This window comes from Lycium ferocissimum, chromosome 8 (assembly GCF_029784015.1).
Source record: "Lycium ferocissimum isolate CSIRO_LF1 chromosome 8, AGI_CSIRO_Lferr_CH_V1, whole genome shotgun sequence".
Lineage (NCBI taxonomy): Eukaryota > Viridiplantae > Streptophyta > Magnoliopsida > Solanales > Solanaceae > Lycium > Lycium ferocissimum.
Window position 1 is genome coordinate 32,345,459 of NC_081349.1, and position 14,559 is coordinate 32,360,017.

Sequence of the window (14,559 nt, forward strand, 5' to 3'; positions counted from 1 at the left end):
TTTTTTATTTATTTTTTATATTTTTATTTTATAAGTTAAATATACTAAATATACTAAGAATATATTAAATTAAAAACTAGAAAGTTATATACTTGAAAAATAACTAAAATATACTAAGAATATACTTATAATATATAGTATATATATAACTTAAATATATATATATATATATATATATATATATATATATATATATATATATATAAGTATATTTTTATATATTTTAGTTATTTTAGTTATATATATATATATATATATATATATATATATATATATATATATATATATATATATATATATATATATATTAAGTTATACATATATATAAGTATATAACTAAAAATATAAGTATATTTTTAGTATATTTTAGTTATTTTAGTTATATATATATATATATATATATATATTAAGTTATACATATATATAAGTATATTTTTAGTATATTTTAGTTATTTTAGTTATATATATATATATATATATATATATATATATATATATATATATATATATATATATATATATATATATATATATACATATATTAAGTTATATATATATAAGTTATATATAACTTAAACATATTTATATATATTAAGTTATATAACCTAAGTATATCGATACATATATTGATATATATATAAGTATATTCTTACTATATTTAGGTATATATATATATATATATATATATATATATATATATATATATATATGTATACGTATATACGAATTTATAAACTTAGAAAACAATTAAGCTATAAATAAAATAAGTTATAATATATAAGTTATAATAAGTATATAACTTAAACATATATATATATATATATATATATATAAGTTATATAACCTACGTATATTGATATATATACGTATTATAATAAGTATATATATATATAGTGTTAACTTAAGCATATAACTTAATATATATATGTATACACGTATATTCGTATCGCTCGACTTCAATTAGCCCGTTAGCTAATGTAAATATTTAAACTTTACTTATAAACTTGTATAACATATGTAAATATACCTACAATATACTAATAAATACTATAATATATATATATAATACAAAAAACAAAAAAAAAAGAAGGGGTTTTGAAGGTTTTTAATCGACCGGTTCCGCTTGAGGTTTCAAACAACCGGAACCCGAATCAGTTAAACGGTTCCGTTTTTTAACCGGAAACCGGCCGGTTCCCTAACCGGTTACCGGTACGGTTCCGGTTAAACCGGTTAATAGGCCTAGGTCAGACCAACATATTTCCCACCATCAATCCTCTTACAATGCATTATAATACACATGTTACCACTAATTATATGTCAATTTTTTGTGCGGATTAGCCTTCAAAGGAACTGGTCTTTAAATTTTGCCCCTCAAATTGGTGGTCTTTAATTTTCGTCCTTCGCCTAATATCCCGAGGTTTTGAGTATGAATCCCAACTCAATAAAAAAAAAAATAATTCGCAAGGCAGAGTTTCAAACTCTATCTTTGCATGAGGCCTAATTTTGACCCGAATAGGCCTAACTTTGCTACGAAACTCTGCCTTGCGATTTTTTTTTTTTACTGAGCAGAAATTCGAACCCCAAACCTCATGGTATTAGGTGAAGGACAAAAATTAAAGACCACCAATTTGAGGGGCAAGAATTAAAGACCAGTGCCTTTGAAGGGTAATCGTGCAAATGACTCCATATATCAAGTAGTAAATTATTTATGAAATTTTGGAAATAATATCTATAATGATCTCATTAAAGGATTTATTATTGATCGTTTTCTCCTTTGAGCTGAGGGTCTATCGGAAACGCCCTCTCTACCCCTCAAGGGTAGAGGTGAAGTCTCCGTACATGCTACTCTACCCAGACCCCACTTGTAAAATTACACTGGGTATGTTGTTATTGTTATTCATCGTTTTCAAAATCAGATTACAGCATAAGCATAATTCATAATATATTCGACATAATTTTTCAAAAGTTTCATCCAAATATTATGAACCATAGGAAGCCAAAGGGGAATCAAGTACTACAAGCAACAGAAACCAAGAAACTTGAACAGGAGCATATGGCAAAATCAATGAGAAAATATTTCTAGATTATATCTTTCACTCTAATCAACAAAAGCACAAAAATCAACTAACTCTTGTGGTGTTTACTTGGTAAAATAGTTGACTTGGGTGCATCTTTGTGTTTAACTCCAATGTTAAAACATTTAAATGATCTATTTATGTTGTATAAATTGACAATGAGATGGAAATTTTATAGTAGCAGTGTAATTAAAATAACTATAACATATTATTAGTCTATTTCTCAAGAGAGTTGTTAAGAACAATTACTTATTGGATGCTGGTCTGCGGGGTACTTATACTATTCCAATTGAAAGTTTTTCAAGAACTTCCATATTTCCGAAAATATTTTAACATCTCATGAGAAAGTTATATTCTGTAGTTATAGTTGAATTATATGATGAAACAAATAACCATATGTGAAGTATATTAGGGTTCTGAGAAAATAAACATATTCCCATGTCAAATACTAGCATCTAAACATCTTATAATGATCCAAGCTCACTAGTCAGGTATTGTCCATTTTGATTCGATTTGTTTGAGCCACCTCAAGGCTTTTGGACTTTAAGGGCTCGTTTGGTTAGAAAACAAGTTATCCCGGGATTGTTATTCCACCCTTAATGTGGGATAAGAATAATACTATAATTCCAGGATAACTAATTCCGGGATTAGTTATACCGTAATTTTATCCCAACCAAACGTGAGATAATGACACTAAATTTTTATCCTGTGACTATTTTTTGCTTATCCATCATACGAAGCGAGCGCCCTAGGATTATCCTTTTGGGCTTGAACCCAAAAAGAAGTATCCATAGTTGAATATTAAACTCGCTCTTATATGATGATCATAACTTTATTTGACCATTCTGATGTGATCTAAAACCCTCTTACGAGTTCAGCGCCAACGATCGTAGGCTGTTACAACTTTAAATTTTATTGATAGCATACAAATTATATACATTATTATGTATATAGATTATATTCCAAAAATATACATCCAATCGAGGCGTCTCACATGTGTAATAATGTCAATAATAATATGGAAATCAAGGTTCAAATTTGATCATTAGTTCATACTCTAGAGAAGATATTGAATAATATTTTTCATACATGAAGATAAGAATAACATATGGACAGCAGATAGAAATATTTTGTAAGAAACAAACAATAGAGGAAACATATAATTAAGATTTTCAATGCAGTCTTCCTTATATCAATGCAAGAACATTTTAAATTATTATTACTACTAGATCTAGATCTCCTCAATACAGAAAACAATTTCTCCTCGTATCAATTAAACAAATAAAATATGTGAGACAATTAACATGGCTAACAACTGGTTTCACAGAGATTAATTAAGACACTCTTTACGTCAAACAAAAAAACAAATCACATTTCTCCAAAAAAAGAAAGTAAAAAAAAAAAAAAAGTTACAGTTTAATTAAAGGATTTAAGTTAGATACTACCATCTCTTTTCATATTAGTGTAATTTAACCTTTTATATCAGGTTATTATTCTATTTTTGAGGTTACACATCAACTGCCTTACTATAATTAAAGATTTTAAGCTTATTATGGTAAGTCAACTTAACCTACTCATGTAAAAAGTCTAAATATTGTCCTTACACGAACTTGAACTTTTAATCGGATTAACTAGAGAGTCGTCGATTTTTTTTCTATTTTTAATTCTTTTTAATTATACATAGAGGTGGGATTGCAATGCGAAACAACCTTCATCAATACCGTTGAAAGTTCGGGCGATCAATCAACTTCTCATTAATCTTGATCGACTCCGCCATTGTTCACGTAGATATACAACTCACCGTTAATGGGATCCAAACTAATGGCATTCCAAAGTGAGTTTAACTATACACACTGACAATGTAAAACAAAAATTTACACTATCAAATGTTAAAAATTGCAATTAACAAGTGGATAAAAATTTGATAGTTGGAAACTAGAGATATGATTAGATATCAGATTACATGTAATTCTTAATAATCCTTAGTAGAATTAATATTATTTTTGAAGAAGACCACCATAATTTTCAGCCATAGCCATTTCTTTCTCAGCCACTTTAGCTTCCTCTCTGAATTTCTTGTAAATATCATTCTTGTAAAACTTCCTAGTCCTCAACACCAAAATAATTGACACAAATGCCCCAAGAATTGTAACTCCTGTGATAATAATAAAGGCCAATTTGAAACACTCAGCCCCTATACACTCCAAATCTTCACCAATTTTCCTAGTTTTTCCCATAGCCATCATTTGTCTCTCAGCCTCTTTATCATATAAATGGCCAGCCACTCTTACATTTAGCAAATATGCCCCAATTGGACTTGCCACTGATCCAAAATTGTAAAGAGTTGAGTAATATTTCAGCCCAAATAGCTCTGAAATTATGGCATAGAGCAATGGCCATTGTACCCCAAAGCAAAATCCTATGACTATTGATGCAACATATAGGCCACCGGGCACGTTGAACGCGATTAAAAGATGGCCTAAACAAGAGATCACGAGCGTTATCGTGAGCATAAGTGGCCTAGGAAATTTGTATTTTGACAAGAAATGTTCAGACAAGAAACCAGACACAACTCTGCCTAAGTAATTCCATATGCTCACTAGTGATACAAATGTGCTAATGCTGGCTTTTGGATAGCCTAATGAAGTCCCAATTTGTCCCAAGTTGTCTATTGCAGTTAGTGTCCCTCCAACGCCACAAATCGTCGCAAAAACAGGACTAACATGTCAATGCTGAAAAGGGTTTGAAGTATAGTGTAGTCTTCACCTCTATCCGGTGTGCTTAAAAAACTGTTTTCCAACAAGAAGCAGATTCTTGATCACTTGAATTTTCTTGATCTTTTGATGGTCCACTAGTAGAAGGTGCTGAAGGGGGTGTTTGGGTAACCAATTGGGGCTGAGAAATTTCACAATCTGGCTCCTCAGTTACTAACTTCACTTGTGATATACTTTCCAATGCTTGTTTCTGATTTTCAAAGAATCAATTTCCTCTTTGACAACAATAACAAGTGGCAAACAGAGCAAAAACAGAACAATGGCTGTGCTCAAACCATATTCAGTCTGTTTAAAATCAAGTTTTTTCTGAAGTATAATGATCAACATGAGAAATCCAGCTAGGCCAAGTGATGTATACAGAAACTTGTAAAACACTTTCATCTCATGTGCAATCCGAACCACCCTCATAACGCGAATTATACGCAAGAAAACAAACGAAACGACACAAGGAAGCCAACCGATAAGCAAAATGAGAGACTTAGAGTCATTACCATAAATAGCATGGTAAATTTGTGTCAACATTGCACCACTTAGCCCAACATAGCCCTTAAGTAGTCCAAGAACCGCGCCACGACTCTCAGGGAAGTTCTTGACACAAGTGACCATTGCACCAGTGTTGGCAAAAGACTGAGAATTTGCACCAACACAAATGTACACACACATATGCCATATTTTGGGTTTTGGGATTTTTTTGGTCACTGCTAGCCAAACCATGAAGTAGCCAAAAAAGTTAAGGACAGCACCAAATAAGAGAACTACCCAAGGGGGTGTTATTTCATTGATTAGGCCAGATAGGACACCAACATTGGACCCTAAATCTTTGAAGAAACTGAGTAAATTAAGGGTGGTTTGATCATATCAAGAGAAGTTTTGATATCAGTAGAGTATATACCAAAAATGTATGTGGAACCAGAGGCTGATAATATGAGAACAGCAGCAAATACCATGAACCATCTTCCTGTTAGGACTTGTAGTGTTAGGCTCTTCATGTTGGATTCAACACCAGCACTTGCAATGGCCATGTTTATTTAGTTCTTGTTAGAAGTGAAATAGAATATGCTGTGTCTTTTAATGAGGCACGTATAGATGTGTGTCTACATATATTTAAAGGATTAAGTTATGTATAGTGATAGAGTCAGATTCAGAAAATGAGTTTATGGGTCCATGACCATAAGTGAATATTATAAGAGATTTTTTTTACGTTTAAGAGCAATATTTAATAGTTGATAACACAAATGACATAACTTTTGCATCTTAACATAAATAGCAAAATTTATATCACTTTTAGCATATGCATACAAATTTGTACCGTTATTTACTTAAATAAATATATTAAATGAGGTCCCAAAAATTAGGGACTTGTATTTATACCTTTTTTGTGTTCCAGATTTCTCTCTTCCATAATTGATATCAATTCCCTTATCATACAAATCTGTAACGTTGTTTACTTAAATAAATATATTAAATGAGGTCCCACAAAATTAGGGACTCATATTTATACCTTTTTTGTGTTCCAGTTGCTCTTTCCTATAATTGATATCAATTCCCTCATCTCGCATATATTTACCTTTTTTCTATTCGTTCTAATTTTTCTTGTTTTTTAATACTATATTTTGATATAATACAAGTATCTTTCTTGAGTATGTCACATATAATTTTTAATATTTTATATATATATATATATATATATATATATAAATACACACACATATATATACAAGCACCATCAACAATACATGTAGTATGTAAAAATAATATGAATAATGTCAAATTTGAATTTCAAAAAAGAAAAGAAAGGGAATATTTCCAAGATAAGAAGAAATTAAGAAAAAAAGAAAGTTATTAATAAAAGGAAAGGAATAGAATTTTCAGCTATTTCCCAGCGTTATTTTAGGATTGGTTGAGAAAAAGGGGAGAGGATTATGTTTCTTCAGATATGGAAAGTAAGTGTTTTATGGCTACTTTTGACACATCAATTTTTATGCTAAAATTATGTGATGTTGTTTCTAACATTGTTTAGTTATGTAAAGTTATCTAAAATATAATTATGAAGAAAATAGCATCTACCGACTATTTTGCGGCCTTGTCTTTAAAAAATAGTTAATGTCATAGAGTTTCGAATCTCACCTATGAAATTTCAAAACAATGTCCTAGAGTATTAACTGTGAAAATTGGAACTCCATGACAACGATCATTTTTCAATTGCAAGGCTAAAAGTGGCTTTTTGTGAATTTTACCCAATAACTATTGGGTTAACGGTCAAACATTTATATTGACATCTAGTGAATTTTCTTAATACATGCAATATCTAGGCAAAAAATATTGGCTTTACATGAAACCAAAGGTTATACTATAGATTCACCTCTGTATACTAACAATATAAAGTTTTTTTTTTTTTTTATGCTGCCAGTGTAGTTTAACCTATGATGACAAGTTAGCGAGTATCAATTTGACGATTAGATCATTAATGCTTATCATAGAAATCTATTTATGATTATTTTACAAGGGATCTCATCATTCATGGAGGAAAAGGTTCCTTTCTATATAGATCTTGCGGACCGCACGCCTACGTCTTAGGGGTATGGATTATTGGGATATGGGAAGAACTATTATATTGACTTCATAGTTGACTGAAAAGCCGGATTCTTGGATAGGTAGAATAGAGAAAGAAATATATTGTCAGTTATTTAATTAATAAGAATTTTTCAGTTAACGTTTTAATGATTGTAAATTTTATTTTTCGCACTTAACGAAGGTCGAATTTGAATGATTCAAATTTCAGATAGTTAATGCTTGTTTTTTTTTAATTTTTTTAATTTATTTTTATATTAAACCGTTTAATATGTTTGAATAGATATGAATCATTGACTTTGGAAAAATTTCGAATATGCCATCGGACTATCGGAAATGGCTCATTTATGTAAATTCGTCAATAGTTTGGCTCATTTATGCCATCTTGAACCTATCAGAAATCTTCATCCATGCCATTTTTATTAATGCGGGTTTTACAATACTGGATATGACACGACCTCCAATTTGAGGTCCATGTCGCTTAATTAAAGCTTGACATTTGTGGGTCGAGTTTTAGTTTAATTTAGGATTTAATTTGTGTTGGTTTAATTAAACGACGTGGACCTCTAATTGGTGACCAAGTGTCATATACGGTATTGTTAAACCGATTTTATTGAAAAATGGCATGGATAAATATTCCTGACGGTTCAACGCATAAATGAGCCAAACTATGGCTTGAAATGACATAAATGAAGTCATTTTAATTCGATAAGATATGGCGTATTAACTTTCCGTTCGGTCTCTTTTGACATAGTCTTGACAATCACTATTGTTACTATCATCATCACTTTATCACCACCACCGTTAACTAACATCCACATCGCCATCAACCACCACCATTGTCCCCAGCCATTATTACCACTAGGGGTGGGCACTGTTTGGGCCAACTTGAAATCCGAACTTTTTAAATATTTGGTTTGGATATTTGGATTATGGATTGGACTTCGGATTTTATTTTTAAAATTTATGAATTTCGGATTGGATATGGATTTAGTACTATGGATTTTTGGATATCCGAAAATCCAAATTTTTTATACCTTTTATCTAGACCACCTATATCATATGTGCCCAGTACTAATAAGTTTAGTTTCTAAAGGTCTAATAGATTAGTACCTAAGGCCCTACCCATTAAAATATTAAATCCAATATACAATTTTCTACTAAATCAAATATAATATAGGGTTTTCTTACTTCTCGAGTCTCAAAAAATCTCACGTTAGTGTCACCCAGCAGAGTTTTTGTTATTTTTTGATGACTACTTAGATTTTATTTTGTTCATTTCACTTTTCGAGAATGTTTTTATTTGGTATGGATTTATTATGTTGGACATGACTTGGATTTGTTAATCCTAATTTGGGCTTCGGAAGGCTTTTTTTGCGAGTAATTAAGATTTAGATTTACCTCTCGGAACTAACACATGAATTTCGTTCCTAAATAAGTTTGTCTTAAGTCTCGCAGTCAAATCCAAAACCCGAAATATCCAAACCGAATAATCAAAACCCGAACTTAAAATATCCAATCCAATCGAACTTATGTGGATTGGATTTGGATTGTAATTTCTCCAATCTGAAAACCGAATATCCAAACCGAAAATTTCATATCCAATCCGATGGCCCGAACGCCCACCCCTAATTACCACCATTGCCACCAGAGGCGTATCTAGCCATGTAGGCAGGGGTTCAATTGAACCCCTAACTTTCAACGTGAAATATAAATTTCTGTGTAAAAAATTATTAAAAAAGAATAAATGAGATATGAGCCATAACTTTAAAATTATAATGAGTTTAATGCTAAGAATCTTAAAATTGAACCCATAGAGTTTAAATCTTCAATCCACGTATGATTGCCGCTACCGCCAAACACTACTACTAACTACTTCCACCATCAAAGCAATCACCATCAACATCATCACCGCCACCATTGTCAATCGCATTGCCGTTAGCCACTATCATTAATTAACCATGAATCTGGAAATTAGATGTTTGACACTGATTATCTGAATTTCATACTTTTTAGATGGAGAGAGTATTTATTTTGATCGATCCAGAAATTCGTATTGAAGCAAAGAGACAATTATACACCATGAAATTTTCTTACCAAAAGCTTGTCTATACAAATTTACAATAGTTTATTTCTTTACTATAGGTGAGACAAATATGGGATGATCGGGTCTATGCGTAAGATAACACTACAAATTAACTACTATAACCTTTTCTTATCCTTAATCAGAGATTTCGGGTCCGAGTCTTGATCAAAATGGATTTCTTTAATAAAAGTAAGACTTCCTGATACGAATCTAAATTAGTCAGACCTTAAAGCGGATATTAGACACCAGGTAAAAAATCCAAAAAAATCTTTTATCAACAATGAAAAAAAATCTAAAGAGAATCTAATATTTAACATTAAAAATGACTAATGGTACTTTCCTACTTGACTAATTGAACATTGATCAATCCTACTTCCCTTCCGAATTCAATAATTAAATACTACTAATAATTAATGAAATTCCATTTCAAAACCACTTTGTTTCTGAATTCAACATGCACAAACATTATAACAGCACTTAGTATTAAAAAAAACTATAAACCAACAAACTCAAAAAAGTTAAAAAGGGAAAAAGAAAATATTGTCCCAAGGAAAAGTGGCCAAGTTGAGGAAAAAAGAAGTTGAAGATAACAATTAAATACTACACATTTGGGCATGTGTTCTATGTGCATTAACCATATCCAATAGAAGAAAAAAAAAAAGATTTTTGATCTAAGGGATCCTCTTTCCTTTTTGGACATACTATATATTTAGAAAACGGAAAAGGGCCAAATATAACCCTGTACTATCGAAAAAGGATCAAATATACCCCTCGTTATACTTTGAGTTCAAATATACCCCTACAGTTATACTTTGGGCACAAATATACCCTTTCACCGTTAAAGTTGACCAAGATTAATATTTTTAATGAAGAAAATGCCATGTGACCACCCTCATTGTCCAAATCCAATTTAACCCTCCCTTCTTCCATGTCATATTTCACCGTTTGGACCTCCCTCCACCTTTGCTACACCACTATACCCACCACCATTTTCACAAACTTGAAAGGTTGAAGAAATCAAAATGCTTCAATTGAGTCATCCCAATTAACGGCTATATATTTGCTTTAGGATTCCCACTTTCTCTCCCTTTTATCACCATATTTATTCTTGTATTCTTACATACTCTCGACCAGAAATTCCTCGAAGAGGTATAAACATTTTTATACTACTTACGTTTTCTCCCCTAGTCCTTTAATTCTTGTAGCTACTCTGTTTCAGACTCAATTCAACCCAATTTTAGCGATTATAGGACATTAATTAGTTCACCTTCTTTTTTAGAAAAAAGAAAATTTAGACCACGACAAAAAGAACTTCTCATATTAAAATGCATTAAGAGTGTCTCGGTATTAGTTAAGTGGCAATTGGGGTTAAAGTTAGTCCCAAAACTTCATTTCTTTTTAGATAATACTACTTAAAGGCTATGGAAGTGAAGGAAAATTGTGGGACCAAGTGCTATTATATTATGTGATTATTCTTTTATGTTAGTGTTTTGATTTTGTTCACATCAACATTTTTATTGGGTTTGGATTATTTCTTGAGCGGGGGAGAGGGTTTGGTGGAATTTGAAGTCTAGCCGATTTTTTTCTGTTGGGCTATGCTATTCATTTTCTATTCAATGCAAAGAAAATTTAGTGCCGATTTGTTCTGTTAGATTGTATTAGTTAAGGTTGTATTTAGGACATCCGTCAAGTTGACGTTTCATGGGAGAGGTTCGAGGGTGGGAGAGGTTGTGAAAATGATGGTGGGTATAGTGGTGTAGTAGTTGTGGAGGAGAGGTGCAAATGGTGAAAGATGACATGGAAGGAGGGAGGGTTAAAATTGGATTTGAACAATGAGGTGGCATGCCACGTAGCATTTTCGTTAAAAATATTAGCCTTGGTCAACTTTGGTGGAGGGGCATATTTGTCGAGTATAGCTTGTAAGGGGTATATTTAGGCCTGAGAAGTATGAACGAGGTATATTTGACCCTTTTTCGATAGTACGGGGTTATATTGGCCTTTTAAAGTTTAGAAAATGTTTAATCTAATAGCTAGTGGATCCGCTGTACATCTTTTTTTTTTTTTTTTTTTTTTCCCATATGATGTTCGATACTTGTATAGATGTATTGGTGCTCGATAAAAATGTTGGATTGCGTCAAAATTCCATTAGAGTAAAGCGCTTTCCTACTAAGCTTGAGATTAGTATCAGGAATCCCATTAAAATTTTCGCAAACGCTCTAACTCCAGTTTCCACAATAACCCTTGTTGTTGTGTAGTGTTGATACTACACATTTTATTCATGTCAAATAAAATGAGAGATGAGTTCAAGAAATAAACTCCATAAAGTCCAAATCATCAAAGAAATAATTTTTTTCCTTAAAACGGAGATAAATTTCAAATGTTGTTGAAACAAATGACTTACACTAAAGGCTTTTAGTTGCACTCGGATAAAGCTACATCTCCACTGATCTTTTTTCTCTATCAAGTGCTTCTTTACTATACTGGCAGCTTTTTAGTCATGCACTTTAAAAAAAAAAAAGCGATTGATTACTCGAATTCGTTCCAACATTTATCCAAAAGGAACAAGTCAGTGTTTACCAATCGGGTGAATTTACTTTTTAATTGTCACAATTAAAGGTTTCCACAAAATGATAGCACAGTCATTAGCTAGTATATCTTGAACACGCCAAGCAAGGACAAAATTGGAGGCCTTTCATAGTCCCAAAGACATTAATTAGAATATAAAAATTAAAATATGGAAAAGAGATCAAGAAGATGTTGGAAAATTGTCAACAATGAGTTGAAGAAATCAGTTACCAGTTCCTTTACACCATCTAATATAATATTACTGATAGTGTAACCTTTTCAGTAATATAGCTTAATTTGTAGTGGTAAATCAGTTAGTAGGAGTACTATTTTTCGACAAATACCATTTATATACATTTATCATAAGTATTTATTTATAATTATTGTATAAATAATTTGATTATATATACCTTTTTCATCGTTAAAAATTAAATTTTATTTGTAATATATATATATAGCTCTTCTAAAAAACCACGTGCCTCTTTCTCTTCTAAATATAACCTGTACATCAAATTTTATCAACTTTACGTGATTACGGGTTTGCAATTTCAACTATGGGAGCTCGTTGCAGAATTGAATTCTCTCTTGATTGAACCTTATATAACGATCTCAACATCCACATGTAGTTACTTTTTTTTTCTTCTCATTCAACGTTTGATATTTATAATGGAGCTCTAATTAATTCGGTTCGACGCAAGGTCCAATGGAAAAAAATGCTCGCTAATGAATTTTTTTAAATGCTGAAAGTAGAATTTCTGCAAAATTTATTTTGATAGTATAATTTATTGAATATTCTACATGCATGTCCGTAAATGTATAATCTTTTGCACAATAATGCATTGAGTGTTTTTTTGAAAAAAAAAAAAAAAAAACTTTTCTCTTGTCACAGTTGTTCTACCACATACTTGTTTATCATTCATCAATGTAGGTGTTTCTGTTGTAAATTGAGCCGGCATTCCATAGATAGATACTTATCCGTCCTGGGTGGCGGAGCCACCTTATGCTAAGGGGTTTCAAATGACACCCCTTTTGTCGGAAAATTATACAGTTTAGCCAGGTTAAAATTTTAGTTTTATGTATATATATATTATATGTTGACTCACCTTATTTTCTACGTGTCTCTATTTTTTTTTATTTTGTGTGGTAAATTACAGGCTACTGCCAGTGGATTGTAACGCCAAACCAATCCAAGTTGTCATGATTAAGTGATTTAATGAAGTGAGAAATACACATTATTAATCATGGTTAAGTGATAATTGTGTATATTCAAATATCCGTTGGTTTGATATATGTTTTTGATGTGGGTATATTTTTACCCGTTGGTAAGGTGCTTTTCACTTGTAAATACACAACTTTATTTTCTAAAAATAGTTTGTTGGATTGGTGAAAATATAGAATTTGATCATAGCCCAAATTCTTGTGTTTATTAGAAATGAAGTTTTTTCAAGAAATTTTTACAGTAAACTAAAAAAATGTATTATTGAAATAGGGAAAGCCCAGAACTCGAAATTATTTGGTTTAGTTGGCATTAATTAAGAAAAAAGCCAATCGAAACCGATATTTGGGTCTGTTCAATTTGGTCCATACTGTTCAGTCCAGCTATATCATGATAACATCATCTTGGCTTTTTTTTCATCAAAGATAGAAATCTGGACAGTCTATTTTGACACCGCCATTTAATCTATACCCACATTTTTAATTTTTTTGTTGATATGTCTACTTTGGACATGCGGTGTTTGAAGTTAGGCTTGACAAAACTAAACTTCAAAAAAATGTCTGAAGTTAAATATGAGTGAAGTTCATGCATTCTCGCCTGAAGTTTAGGTAAAAATTGTTGGACTTCATTCATTTTTGGTTGAACTTCAGTCGTATATGGCTGAAGTTCAGTTATTTTTGCTTGACTTCAACCATTTTACTTGAATTTAACCTTATGTGCCTGAAATCAGGCAAAAATGACTGAAGTTTAGGTAGAAATGACTAAAGCTCAGGCCAAAATAGCTGAACTTCAGTCATATAAATTAAAATTCACACATTGTCTCTAAAGTTAGATTTTGTCAAAATTAAAGTTGCTCAAAGTGAAATACACGTACAAAATTATTGAAAAGCGAGCACAAGCTATCCAAAATTAGGTATCCGTACACTTCACCGTCAGTAGAGACAGATAGATATTTTAAATTCAACGGATACATTGCATTAGAGTTTAATAATATTGTTACCAAGTCTGTCAATGCGTGCAAACTTTGTTACTTTGTTTTACATTAAACTTAGCATTAATTTCCCACCTTATTCCTTGGTACAACTATATGCTACAGATTGACCAATCACAAATTGAAACTAGGTGTAGGTGACATCCATAAGGCGGCTTTAGATATTACCACTTTAATTTATTGCCAACAGGTCATTATTTATTAAGTTAATTAAATGGCTAAACAATTCCCCCAACGCGTAATTTTATTGGAGTCAGCTCTCTTAAACAAAATCAAATCCG

General features: G+C 31.2%; 1 pseudogene; it reads right to left on the reverse strand.

Moving 5' to 3' along the window:
- Window positions 1-3,839: 3,839 nt before the first annotated feature.
- Window positions 3,840-5,899, reverse strand: LOC132066835 (protein NUCLEAR FUSION DEFECTIVE 4-like; annotated as a pseudogene).
- Window positions 5,900-14,559: the final 8,660 nt, after the last annotated feature.